We start from the raw sequence: 15234 nt of genomic DNA on the forward strand, positions 1-15234 counted from the left end.
AAAGGGGTTACCAAACTTATTTTAATCAAACATACATCATTCACCTAGTTAAGGGGCGAAAGTCAGCACCCTGAACTTCAGAGAAAATACAAACAGAACTTACAAGCAGACAAAAAATACAGACACAGGAATTAACACAATTCTACAGACAGGACTTCTAGCTGTCTGACCGTAACATATATATATATATATATATATATATGACCCACTGCTTAATTACAAAGTAACAACTTGTGGGCCTTCCTGGAAAACAAGCCTCCCCTAAACAAGCTTTTCCTGTGGGCTCTGCTCCAACCTTCAGCAAACTCCTCCCACCACAGGATCCATTCAGCCTATTATGGGGCACAGAATATTTTCAAATCAGGGAAGGTCTTCAAATTTGCTTAGGCTTATTAAGAGGCAGAAAAGATCTTCAAATTCCCTTACCATTACAATTATCAATTCCCCTTTGCAAGCAAACAAGGTCTCTTATTTTCTCCACAAACTTTTCAAGTCATATCCCTTTCAATTCTGACCTTAGCTACCTTTAATATAAACTATCCCAGTGAGAAGCAGTGAAAATAAGATAATTTGACATTCTAAATAGTAAAACATTTACTGAGTGCTGGGGAAGGAGGCAAGTGGAGTAGTGAATTATCCATGTAGAAAGGGAAATGCTGTTATTTGGAAGATATGGATAGAAAACTCAGACTCTCAATTTATATTAAAAGTCTTTTTCATGGTACATCTTTTCAAATTCTCTTAGATGGTAGTTTTATCAAGTCATTCCATTTTTAACTTTAGATCTTATTGTCCAGTTATGCTACCTTGCTATCTGCCCTACCATTGCCCTGTTCCTCCCTACTTAGGTCAGTACCATCTCCCATATTCAGAATCCAGACTTCAAATCTCAAGGGAATGTTAAATACACTCACAATTTGAACTCTCACACTGGGGATAAATCATTAACTTGCTTGGTAAATGAAAGAGTACAAAGTCATGTATTTTGTTCTATCTTAGTTCAGAACATAATTCAGAACTTTCACTTTAGGTCAACTCAGAACACCATTTTTAACCTGACTGCCCTACTTTGGAACATCTCTGCCTTTTTTTTTTTATCATTCTTCAAGTTAGGTACTTTTCCCTAATCCTTTTCTCTGCTTCCAACCTCCACATTCAACTTCAGTTTCTATGTTGTTTTTAATTTCCTTTTCTATGTTGTCTTCCCCCCTCCGGTCATAAACTCCAAGTCTTTTTTTTAATAGTTTGTTGCCAGTATTTAGCACAGTGTCTGGTATATAATAATCTCCTAATAAATAATTATTGATTGACTATCTAGCTGGTCACAGGGCTCTCTAATATCTGCCTTATCATCATATCCTTACTCTCTTCTGCTTTCTCCAACTCTGCACAATATAATCACTTCAATAGGAGTTCAAAACACTTAACTTTCCTATGGTTCTCTTCACTATCCCTGAGACCCTTCATATTAAACACCACTCTGCTCCATTGATTGTTTCTCCCTATAAAAAGTGTGCTCCCTGAAAACAAGGATTGTCTCACTTTTATATTTGTAGCACCAGTTACTACCACAGTGCTGGATATACAGTAAGAGCTAAATATTGTCTTATTCATTCATTCATCTATACTCTCAATTTCCTTTTTCAGTCCCAGGTTAATTCATCACTAGACTTGTATTATTTGCTCATGAAAAGACATCATGTTTCTGGTTTCTTACTTAAATTTTCTCCATGATACATCCGCAATATTCTATAATTTAGTTAAAGTAACACGCTTTATAATTCTCAAATTCTTCAAGTTGCCCATACTAGCAAGTATAAATATTTCATCTTTCTACTTTAAACCATTCATGATCTCATCCATTAAAACCTAAACTCCTTGAAGTAAAGGAGTATTCATTTTTTTTTCTTCAAAAAAAAATCTAGTACCTAGAACATTGCCTGGAATGTAAAACACAGTTAACAAAGTCTGGTTAGATTCACTAAATTATTATTATCCTTCCCCTGCCTCACTTATGTTTTCTTCTGTACATATCAGCACCATAGTCAACTCAGTTGTAACATTAATTAGATTTTTTTTTCTTCCTTTGCTTCAACTCTCTTCGTCTACTCTAATCAAGATAGATATAGGAACAGAAAGGGAAAGTTCAGTGTCTGAAAAGACAATATCTCCTCTTCAATATTGTCTCTGGGATTGACACAATTTACAATAATTATTAAAGTCTTAAAGTGTCTGTGATAGTAGCTTGTACTCTATGAATATTAGGGGTAAGATTAAGTCTACTAAAATTTTATCTGCCTCTTTATGGTATGAAGGTGAATCCAGGTTTTTCAAAAGGTATGTCAGAGGACACCACTGGCTTTTGTCAATTCTAACATACTAAAAATGTCTCAGAGTTTAATGTTAGTAAACTCTGCTGTCTAAAGAATGGTCTGACTCAGTTCATATAGACTTATTACCTAAAGCTTGACCACCAGGAAGTATAAGTATACATGCATATACATACATGCATGCATGAATGCATGCATGTGTGCATGCATACAAATGTGGTTATACTTTAGTGGGACATCTCTCTGAATTTATCTAGACTTTGTACTTCATTCATATACATGTATATACTATCAAATGAATGTTTATATGCATGTATATGTATATACATTTTTGTATACACATGGCATATAGAGAGAGACACATGTATATACCATATACATATGTACACAAACACCTCTGTGTATATGTATGTCTATCTATTCTAAGGAATAATCAATATAATAAAATAATAATATATCTTTTTGTGTGTACATAAATACATACATACATGCACACATGAACACTAACTTTTCTATCACACTTTAAGGTTTGTAAAGTGTCTTATTTATGTCATTTAATTCAATCATCACAAAAATTCCTGTAAGGTAGGTGCCTTTAATATCAACTTTTATAGTTGAGGAACATGAAACTCAGAGAGGTTTAGGATGGACCCAAGAGTATACAGATATAAGTGGCCAAAGATATAGAATGTATATAGATTATAAGACAGAATTAAAATCACACCTTCTTGACCCCATATCCAATACTCTAAGGCGAGGAAGAGTTGCTTTATGTACATACCTTTGTAAGTGTAGGAACTACATAGCCCAGATGAAATAAGAGATATTTTGAAGTCATGAACCATGATTACCCAGGCAGTATGACTGCTCCCATTGAATCCCTTTTTTGTACATATGACCTGTGCTAAATATAAAAGAAGCTAGACCAAATCACATAAATATCCTAACCTTCAGCGCTAAAGAATGAAATTTCTCTGCTCTTTACTTGTACTCAATGGGTAATGATGCAGCACTGATTATACACAAGAGCGAACCAGGGCTAAAAGAGCACAGCAACTGAGAACTGTAATACCATTCTAAGTGGATTCTGTGGAGGCAGAATTGAAAGAGTACAGAATTAAGTGCTTTGCCATATTTTAACTTTTCCTCTTCTTTTCTACCTCTTCTGCCTATAAATCAATCTCTTTTTTTTCTTTTAAAGTTTACTTCCCCTTTCCACCACCATTCTTTCAAATAATGATAGAACTGACTGGTGAAAATTAAGTCAAAACAGACAGTGTTGGTGAAAAGAACAGTGAAGTGGGAGTCAGGAGGCCTACATTCTAGACCTGGCTCTGCCTTTAAATCACTATGACCTGGGGTGAGTCCCTTCACCATTATAGACTTTCATTTCCTCTTTTGTAAAATAAAGAGATTGGACGCAGTATGCTCAAAACACCATTCCAGCTTTAACATTTTCTAGTGCTATCATTCTGTGAGTCAATGAATCACATGAAATATGTTCATTAATTTTCTTAATAAGTGAAACATTTTGTGGCAACTAAATGATAAATACATTAGGATCTTAATAAGTACTGCTTTGTTGATCAACACTTGGTAATTCAATCATTATTCTAAAATTATTTTCTATTCCTCAGTCAAAAGTGAATAGGAGGAGAGGATTCTAGGAAGATGGCAGAGTAGGTCAGAAAATTCCAAGGTCACAGGATTTTGCCCCACAAAAGAATTAAAATAGCACCTTAGGGAGAACAAAGTGTGGGTGAAGATAAATAAGAACAGGGGCATAACTGGTGTCCTTCCAGGACTGTTGGGGAAGATCAGAAGAAGAAAAATTCCAGAATGAGGTTTGGTCGATGTGAAGAGTAAACACCTCCAGGCTAGATAGGTTCCCCTTTAACAGCAAGTGGTCAGCCTCTTAAACAAGTGGCAAGCCCTGGGGTCAGTTGATTGGAGAGGCTGCCTGGGACCCAGTCACCAGAACATTAACCCCAGGAAAGTGATGGGAGTTAGGTGTCTGAGCCCATGAAGACTGACAGAAATTCTGCTGACCAGGAACACCAGAGGCAGCTGTGATTCAAAGAGCACTTTTTCCATACAATATCTGTACAGAACTCCCTTGTACCATAGCTTCAACAAGTAATCATGCAATAACTGCTTGAAGACTTCCAGGTACAAGGTATCTGATACAGCATAAGAAAGACCATGTTACTTTGCATCAACTTTATTTTTTAAATTTTATACTTTTTATTGAATAAAACAAGAATTTCTATAATATAGTAGTACAATTAAAAAGATTATTGCACACAAAGCTCCAAATCTACAATGTACAACTTACTATCACTTTCAAATATACAACAAAATTATCATGTAAATTTCTTATTTTCCTTCCTTCTCACTAACGCCTCTGCCCTAGAAATGGCTACCATTACACACACATGTATGTACACACATGTGTGGTGTGTATGTATATGCACACTGTATACATATATGTGTACATGTGTGTATTGTTTGTGTGTATATACATTTTAAAAGTGTGGACAAATAAAACTATAGTCATGATTAGAAGGAAAACAAAATTGGGGGAAATTTTATAGATAGTTTGTTCTATAAAAACAGATAAAGTTTATCTATATAAACAGATAAAGTTCTCATATATGAAATATATAGCAAAATTTGTCAAATATATAAGAATATGAGTCATTCCCCAATGAGTAAACAATCAAAGGATATGAACAGACAATTTTCCAATGAAGAAATCAAAATAATTTATAGTCACATAAAGATTCTTCAAATAATTATTGATTAGAGAAATGAAGATTAAATCAACCTTGAGATATTATTTTATACCTACAAGATTGACTAAAATAATAGGAAAGGAGAGTGACAAATGTTGGAGAGGATGTGGAAAAATTGGGACATTAATTCATTGTTGTACATATTATAAAATGATAGAACAATTTTGCAGAAAAATTAGTAATTGTGCATAAAAAGTAATGAAATTACCTACACCCTTTGACCCAGCAATACCACTCACTACTTCGTTAATTTGAAAAATCTATTGTCTCCAAAAGTGCAGTTCACATTACATCTACCGTGCTTCCCCGATAATAAGCCCTCCCCCGAAAATAAGCCCTATTGAGATTGCTACTGTAGTGAAGGTGATCCCCTGCGCTACACGCTACATTATGGTACCCTCTGTATGCACCATCCTCCCCCCCCCCCGTGAAACACATGCCGCGCTCCGAGCTGCATCCAATCAGAGCTGCAGCAGTGAGCGCGTCATCCTGTTCTTCCCCAGTGATTTGCTTATTGAATAAAGGTACATTTTGTTGTTCACATTTACCTGTTTATTAAAATTGCTATCAATGTTCATTAAAATAAGCCCTCCCCTGAAAATAAGCCCTCTGGTGTTTTTCTGTCCAAAAAAATAATAAGACAGTGTCTTATTATCAGGGAAACACGAGTATATGTACCGTTTTTCCTTTTCTTTCCTTTTTTTTTTTTTTGCAGAATTTCTGTGCATGCCCTCCACAAATTTTTCAGTTTCCACCAAATATGGTCCAAGAATTTCTTAATACTCTGGATGTCATATTGATAGAATCCTAACAAAACTGCCCCTAGCTCCCAAAATCTAACTTCATTATGGGGCCAGCCCCCTTGAACAGCAGCCCCACTGCACCTACCTAACCACCCTGGCCAATGTCCTAACTTATGCATACGGTATATGCCTCACTGCTCACTGGAACAACAGGTGTGTCCCCTGAACTCTTCGTTCTCACAGAAACAGCAGGTGTGTCCATGTGATGGGAACCTAGCTAATATTTCTACATGGTCACTGCCCCCAGACCGATTCCCACAGAAACAGGTGTCTTGTGTTCAATCACAATCACATCATCCATCTAGTCCAAGACAGCACCGCAATACCTACCTATTTGTCTTATCCAAACAGGACCACCATAGTTAGCCATTTGGAGAACAGAATGACCAGAATGTTTAACCACTGAGCCATAGATAGGATCCCTACTCCATTACCTAATCCCTTAATAATCTCCTCCTACCTTTTTAATATTAATGTATTCCTCTATTCTATGTAAATTTCTGTTTTGTAATTGTATCTTTACCCTATAAAAATCCATTTTGCTTTCTCTAAATTTGCTGGTTCCTCTGGGAATTTAGCTGACTTCATGAGAGCCGTCAATCTCAATAAATGCTTGTACTTGGACTAGAGGTGGTCTAACTGAATTCTTTGAGAAAGTTCCACCACAGTTTTTGGGTGGGTAGAGCCCTCACCACAACAGTTTTTGGCATACCTGGGTTTAAACCCCAACAATATGGTTATTGATGAGTATGCCAACTGTCTATTGTCCTCATTTATATTTCATATTTTAAGTTATTTTTTGTTCATGTTTGTATATTACCCCCAACCAGATGTATGCTGGTTGTTTTTTATTATTCATTTTTAAAGAAGATCTATGATGTCGTGACTTACTCATGAATTGGATTTGAGTGAGACAGAGCTGTGCAAAATCATCAGCCTCACTATTTCCTCCAGAGTCATCAGAGGCCAATGGGAAAACAAACCTAAAGATGACTGGTGATGACCCAGAATACATTGGGTTACCTTCATCTTTCTAAATTAAGGTCTTTCCCAGATCTCAGTATGAGGTAACACCCATTTAATGACTAAGGGCTGAGTAAGAATTGAGACAAAAGATGGCCCTGTTTACTACTCCAAAAATATCAGTCCGGCAAAAGGAAGATCATCAAAGTTTTTGGATAGAAGGAAAAATAATTTCTAAGACATCATTCTAAGACATCAAAACCTAAATAATGAGCAACAGAGGCTTTGACTGGGCCAATTATTCACCATTCAAGGAAAGACAGAATGATTTGGGTTTAAAGGCATAATCAAGTAGCTCCATTTAAAACACACAATGCATTTTTTTAAAAGTCTGGTTTTCAAAGCTATATTTCTCAAAATCAAAAATGAAAACTGCCCAGGACAGTTAATTTCTCAACTTTCTGAAAAAAAGAGGAGGAGAAAGAAGAAAAGGAGGGCAGGGAGGAAGAAAAGGAGGAGGAGGAGGAGGGGAAGTAGGATGAGGAAGAGGGGAAAAAGGAGGAGAGGGAGGGGGAGGAGGGGGAGAGGGAGAAGAAGAAGAAGAAGAAAGATATTTCCCAAATTCTGTTTGAATTGATAGTTCAGGTTCCCAGAGGGCAGCTACTACTACTCTCAGATAACAAGGTAAATAAAACCAGTTAATACAAAACCTTTTCCAAAGAACCTGGTTCAATCATTGTCACAAGCATAGATAGCCCCCATAAGAGGAGTGGATTTAAATTTAGACTATTGTAATAATGAAGCCCAAATATAAGAAACATGTGTGGCAAGGTTTAACTCACTTCACTTGCTCTAAAAGTCCTTCTCTCTGTGTACAGACCACATGCAGAAACCCTGTTGTTGTTCTCCTTCATTCCCAAAGAGAACCAATGACATCATGAGTGTGATGACTCCACTTGTGCATGAATTGGATTCTCTCCTCCAGCATCATCAGAGTTCACTGGCAAGACAAAAGTCAAGGGCACTGCCAATGACCCAGTATGCAGTGGTTATCATGGCCATGAAATGTTTGTAAATGGCTTTCCAGGAAGAAAAAATATGGGCATGACACACTTTTCAGTTTAATCTGCAGAAAAAAACAATTCCTCATCTCCTTCTTGAGTCTAGACAATCAAAAAAACAACTGATTTATTTTGATATGATTTCCAAAAGGCAAATGCCAAGGAAGAAAATTTAACAATCACCTTATTTTTAACCTTTATGAGCTGATTTCAGTACATCTCTGACCTAAACCTATATATAGCCTTTACCTCCACGAGCTTCCATGCAAAATCAGCAGTTTTTAACCTAGTTTTTTTTCTCTATTTTAAGAAAGAACAAGACATTTTCAATGCAAATTATATAAATTTAGAGCTATCCTCAAAAGGGAAATTCCTAAAAGATGCCCATTTTTACTATTATCTTAAAAGTTTAAGTGATATGTTATTCTAATGGTCTAAGTTGTAAATGATTAGAATATTTTAACTAATTGCTTAATTCTTGTTAATTTGATGATTAGCAGTGGAGAATTTTGAAGGAAACCAGTTCTCTGTCATCCTTGTGTATGATGGGGATATTTCAGATTATTGGAGGAGTCACCTTAAGATTTATACAACACTCTACTTCTGAAAGCTATCCATATAGTTTTGTTAAGGAGAAAGAAAACAACTTCAAGTCAGGGGACCTGAATTTACATCCTAACTTTTTTTTTCTTCTGATGTGACTTTTGGGATACTTTGTTGGACTATAAAGCTCAGGAAAAAGAGTTAGACTAGACATTCAATGCCAAAAATAAGTAGATTATTTCTTTGCAGGGTTTTAAAGGAAGGCTAATTGGATTGAACTGAGACACTTAAGGGAATAGAAGGTAGAGACAATAAAGGAGGAATAGTTGAGCATCTCCATGATCTCACACACTGGTGCTATGACCTATACTTCCAAGGCAGAACTAGAAAATAGCAAGCAAAAGATACTATAAGGATATCCCCAAGAAATAGACTGTAAGCCATGAATAGCAGGGAAAAAAAACTGTCTTGCATGAATTTACTTCTGGGATTTGTTGCTTGATTACCCCAAACTTTCATAAGGACTCTTGAGTTCATGCTTCAAGATAACACAAATCATTCTGAGTAAAGGAAAACTTCAGGATCAGGTACTCAGGTGCTTTATCAAGAGAGGTGGGTTCTCTTTTGGTATGTCTGATTAAATTCTTAGACATTAGACAATTAGGATTTTGGAAATTTTTGCCACAAATCAAAAGATTCCAGATTAGATGGGGGAGAATCAAGAGATGGAGCAGTGCAGAAAAAAAGAAAGGATCCTAGTTAGAAGGACTTGATTTGCTTAGGACATAGATGAAACTTGGAAAAGACTAGGACTGAAAACAGGGATCTGGAAGAATGATCCTGGCAAAGTCAATGGATCACCCTAGGATTTCTATTGTCTTTCAGTAAACTTAAGTGGTAATGCTAGATACTATCTTAGCATTGTCCTAGAAGTATCTGCCATGATTATATAACCATTCTTTTTCTTTTTTTTTTTGTAAGCAATTTCTAAGTATATGAGCCCGAATTTGATCCCAAGGTCATCCTGACACTGGAGCAGGTGCTCTTACTCACTGTGCTACCTGGCTGCCCCTAAGCAATTGGGGTTAAGTAATTTGCTCAAGGTTACCCGGCCAGGTGTTTCTGAGTGTGTGCTAAGTGTCTGAGCCTGGATTCTATCCCCAGGTCATCCTGATACTGGAGCTGTGCTCTTACTTGCTGTGCTACCTGGCTGCCCCGATTATATAACCATTCTTGCTTTATCTCTCCCCTCTTCTATTAAGATCAATGATGAGGAAAAAAAATTAAGTAGTTATGAAAGACTCTGAGGGGCATTAAATGTGAATTTAACTTATGATGTCTAGAATCCTAGCAACCATTTTAAAGTAGAAATGCTAAGAAAAAAAAAGGATACTTCCTCTAAAATAAGACTTGAGAAGATAATTGGCAATGTGTTCTTCCCCCCCAAATATCTTCTCCACAATCTTTTATTAGCTTCATCTTCTTGGTTTTCTAAGGTTATTCCTTCTTCCAGAATCTTAAAAAAATTTTTCCCATTAAAAACAAAACGGCTATATCTCATGGTATGCTAGTAAATGTTTAGCAATACAATCCCTGAAAAAAAAAAATGTACACATGTTCAAATTTTTTTTAAAAGCAATCGGGATTAAGTAACTTCCTCAAGGATACAAGACCAGTTATTTCTGGGTGTGGTGCTGAGTATCTGAGCCCAGGATTCGATCTCCAGGTCATCCCAACACTGGAGCTGGTGCTCCCTCTTGCTGTGCTACCTGGCCACCCCGACATGTTCAATTTTAATCAGCATTATGATTGTTTTCCAATTTTATAATGTTTTGATAAAAAAGTAAAAAATCAAGCCCTAGTTTGTAGTTAACAGTTTCAGAGTTATAAGTACACTGAAATTTTACCAAATTCCTATTATGAGATGGCTTGATTCCAATGTTGGGTAGGACATACTTTCTTAATCTAGTGTGAATAAATTCAATATTTTTATTTTTTTTCTTCCCCACAGTTGATTTTGGTAGAGAATGTTAGGAATCTGGGCACTGATTAAGAGCATGAGGGAAGAGGGAAAGATAATCACTACTAGAGGAAAGAAGGGGAAAAAATTAAACACTTGGAATGCCAAGGAGCAAAGTTGCCTCTTTCAAAATCTTGGGTAGAAATATCACTAAACAAAACAACAACAACAACATGGGAATATCTATCTATCTATCTATCTATCTATCTATCTATCTATCTATCTATCTATCTATCTATCTATCTATATCTTTTTTTTTCCTTTTTAGAGGGCAACTGGTGTTAAGGGTCCAAGGTCACACGGATAGTTTGTGTGTGTGTGTGTGTGTGTGTGTGTGTGTGTGTGTGTGTGTGTGTGTGTTAATTGTCTGAGGCCAGATTTGAACTCAGATCCTCCTGACTCTAGGGCCACTGCTCTATAATATGTGATGAAAGGCCACACATTATATTTTCACAGATTCTAAGATTTGGAATGAGTTTTAAAGTTCTTCTCATTGAACTTTCCTTTCCATGTTGGAATCTTGACTACTATCTTCCTAACAGAGAATGATCTTAAGGGAAACCACTATGTAAATGTTTTAAACCCTTTTATTCTGTTCAAAATATATTTTGGATTGTTAAGAAGGAAAAAAAAAACTCCTATAGCACATGTTTAAAGCAGCTTATGAAATTACGAGCTTCTCAATAGTCATACTCTCCATACATGTGAACTGCTTACTCTATTAGATTTAGGAAGTAAATGCCAGGGACAAAGAATTAAGATTATAAATTCAGAATTGGGAGATGACAGGACCTCCCAACACCCTTAATTTCATCACGTAGGTATCTGTATCCATGTATATAATGCTATATTATGTTTAAGTTTTGCTAGTGATGTGCTATATTAATCTAATGTTTATAGAATTCAATGATTATTTTAATCATTCTCTTCTAGAAGGCAAAATCAGGGGGCAGGTAGATGACACAGTGGATAGGGGACTAACACTGAAGTCAGGAGCACCTGAGTTCAAATCTGGTCTAAAACACCAGCTGTGTGACCCTGGGCAAGTCATTTAACCTCAATTGCCTCATTTATTTTATTTTTTTTTCAGTGATACGATTTTTATTCTATCTTCAACTACAATAACAACAGATATTTATAGAATTATTTCATTATGTGAAAGGCATTGTGCTAGGTTAGAGGATGTACAAAGAAAATAGATCCTGCCTAAGGGAACTTGTAGACTAAGTGGGAGAGTTCAGCAGGTTAATCTTTCTTCACTTTGAAAGAGTTTCCTTTGACCTCCTGGAAAACTATTGTTATTTCCACTACAATCTTTTAAATTCATGCTGAGTACAACTTTGCTAAATCCTAGGAGACTGAGGCTGAAAGATTGGAGGTAGCCTCCCATTTTATTTATTTATTTTTTCTTAATTTAAATGCTTTATTGACTGCTGATTTACATCATTCGTTTCCGCCAGATTTTGAGTTAGAAATTTTCTCCCCGTTTTTCCCCCACCCATTCCCCCAAAACAGCAGTCTCACAGGATATCCCCACCTCCAATCTGCTCTCTCCCATATTTTCTCCCATACCCGTTTCAACTTTTCCAGTGGATCTCTATGCCTCAGAGCCTGTATATCTTTTTTTCTTAATTACATGTAAGATGGTATTAATAATAGTATACACACACACACACATATATATATATATATATATATATATATATATATTTAATATTTGATTTTAAAACTTTCAATTCCAGATTCATTCCCTTCCCCAACCCCTGCCACCCACCCCCACTGGGGGGACAAGCAGTTCAGTATAGGTTGTACATGTGTGGCTAATGCAAAACAATAACATAGTAGATGTATTGTAAAAGACTGACTATTTTTCCCTCCCTCCTATCCCACCTCCCACTTGTTCTATTCTCTACTTTGATCCTGTCCCTTTTCAAAAGTGGGTGCTTCCAACTTCCCTCCCCCCCAGCGTGCCCTCCCTTCCATCATCTCCCCTCACATCCCCTCCCCCCCCTATTCTCCTGGAGGGTGAGATCCCCTATTTAGTGTGTATTTCCCTCCCTTCTCAAGCCAGATTCAATAGGAATAAGGTTGAACTATTCCCTTTTGCCTTCCTATTCTTCCCCTCCATTGTAACCATTTTCCCTTGCCTCTTCTGTATGAGATAGTTTGCTCCACTCTGTCTCTCCCCATCTCCTCTCATTATATTCCTCTCACCTCTTAATTTCACCTTTTAAGTATCATCCCTTCCTGTAAAATTGGTCCCATGCCCTCTATCTATGTATACCTGTAAACGTATATACACACATTCACATATGTATTCATATGCCCACATACACCCTCATATAAAGACATATATATATTTCTAATCCCTTCAACTACTGAGAAAAGTTTTATAGGTTACAATTATTGTTTTTCCATGTAGGAATGTTAATAGTTCAACTTTGGCCAGGTGGCTCAGCGAACAAGAGCACCGGCTTCAGTGCCGGGATGACCCGAATCAAATCCGGGCCCAGACACTCAGCACCACACCCAGAAACAATAACTGGCCATGCAACCCTGAACAAGCCCCTCAACCCTGATTGCTTCAAAAAAAAAAAGTTCAACTTTGATAAGTTTCTTATGATTTCTTTTCCCTGTTTACCTTCTCATACTTCTCTTGCTTCTTGTATCTGAATGTCAAATTTTCTATTCAACTCTGGTTTTTTCAGCAAGAATGCTTGAAAGTCCTGTATTCCATGGAATGATAATATTTTCCCCTAAAACATGATACTCAGTTTTGCCGGGTAGGTGACTCTTGGTTTTAATCCCAGCTCCCTTGACCTCCGGAATATCACATTCCAGGCCCTTCGATCCCTCAGTGTAGAAGCTGCCAGATCCTGGATTATCCTGATTGTGTTCCCACAATATTCAAATTGTTTCTTCCTGGCTGCTTGTAATATTCTATCCTTAATCTGGGAATTCTGGAACCTGGCTATAATATTCCTAGGAGTTTTCTTTTGGGGATCTTTTTCAGGAGGTGATCAGTGGATTCTTTCAACCTCTATTTTGCCCTCTGGTTCTAAAACATCAGGGCAGTTTTCTTTGAGAACTTCCTGGAGGATGCTTTCCAGGCTCTTACTTTGGTCATGGCTCTCAGGCAGTCCAATAATTTTTAAATTATCTCTCCTGGATCTATTTTCCAGGTCAGTGGTTTTTCCCATGAGATATTTCACATTGCCTTCTATTCTTTCATTTGTTTGGATCTGTTTAACAGCATCTCGATTTCTCATAAAGTCATTAGCTTCCATTTGCTCCAATCTAATTCTGAAGCAATGATTCTCCTCAGTGAGCTTTTGAGATTCTTTTTCCATCTGGCAAATTCGACTTGTTAAGGCATTCTTCTCCTCATTGCCTTTTTGAGCCTCCTTTGCCATTTGAGTCAGTCTGTTTTTTAAGGTATTATTTTCTCCAGTCAGGCTGTTGACTCTCATTTCATAATTATCTTGCATTGTTCTCATTTCTCTTCCCAATTTTTCCTCCACTTCTCTTATCTGCTTCTTAAGGTCCTCTATGGCCTGTAACCAGCTTGTATTTTCCTTTGAAGCTTTTGGTGCAGGAGTTCTGACTTCACTGTTTTCCTCCTGTTCCATGCCTTGCTCCTTCTTATCCCCAAAATAGGAGTGTAATGTTGGAATCTTCTGTCTGCTTTGTTTCCTCTGCCTGCTCATTTTGCCACTCAATTATTTGACTTTTGGGCTTTTTGCCACAGTAGGACTCTGCCACCACACAGGGGAGTTTTCGTCCCAAACTCTGGGGTTTTCTCAACTGCCGGAGGTATTAGATGGGTGCCCTCTCTGAGGTCTCCACACACTCTGGCAAGCTGGACACACACCCCAGGACCTCCACCCTAGACTGCAATCCAGATGCAAGCAGGTTAAAGCAAGAGCGATGACCCCTCAGACTGGTGCTTGGTCCCCCTACACTCTGCAGGCCAGGAGCTGAAGCCACCTCGTGGCGCTGGCAGGCTGTGCTGGCTTGTCAGCAGTTTCTCCCTCCAGGGGTAAAAGCCATGCACTCCCACTTACTGAGTCCCAAAGTCCAGACTGCACTGGCCTCTCACCTTATCCTTCACATCTATGTATTGATAAATCTGGGAAAGGCCACAGCTTCTGCTGATCTGGAGTCCCTCTGCCTGGGGGCTGGTCAGGCCTGCCCTGGGGCTAAAGCCTCGGTGTGGGGCTGGGCTCGGCTCCCAGAGCACTGTGCTGGCCGATTCCTGCAGGCCTGCCGGGCTGTCGTCAGCGGGAGGTTAGCTTCTCTGTGTCATTTTGTGGGTTCTGCAGCTCCAAAGTTTGTTTAGAGTCCCCTTTTTACATGGATTGGGGAGGGTGGAAGCCGGAGCCATGGGAAGGTCATGCTTCTACTCCGCCATCTTCTGCCTCATTTATGTTAAAGAAAAAGCTTGGGGTGGCTTGGAGGCACAGTGAATATAGCACCGGCCCGGAGTCAGGAATACCTGAGTTCAAAGCTGGCCTCAGACACTTAACTCTTACTAGCCATGTGGCTTTGGCCAAGTCACTTAACCCCAATTGCCCTCCAAAAAAGCAAAAATAAAATAAAAATAAAGAAGAAAAAGCCAGATAATGTTACTGGATCAAGAACCTTAATTTCTGACCTAACATTTTCTAGAGAAGGACATTGAGATTTGTACCATGTACTTGTTTTACCCAAGTCACATGG

Source organism: Petaurus breviceps, unplaced genomic scaffold (genome assembly GCF_028583685.1).
Source record: "Petaurus breviceps papuanus isolate PSGF00001 unplaced genomic scaffold, PetGlider_PUasm1.0 90602, whole genome shotgun sequence".
Lineage (NCBI taxonomy): Eukaryota > Metazoa > Chordata > Mammalia > Diprotodontia > Petauridae > Petaurus > Petaurus breviceps.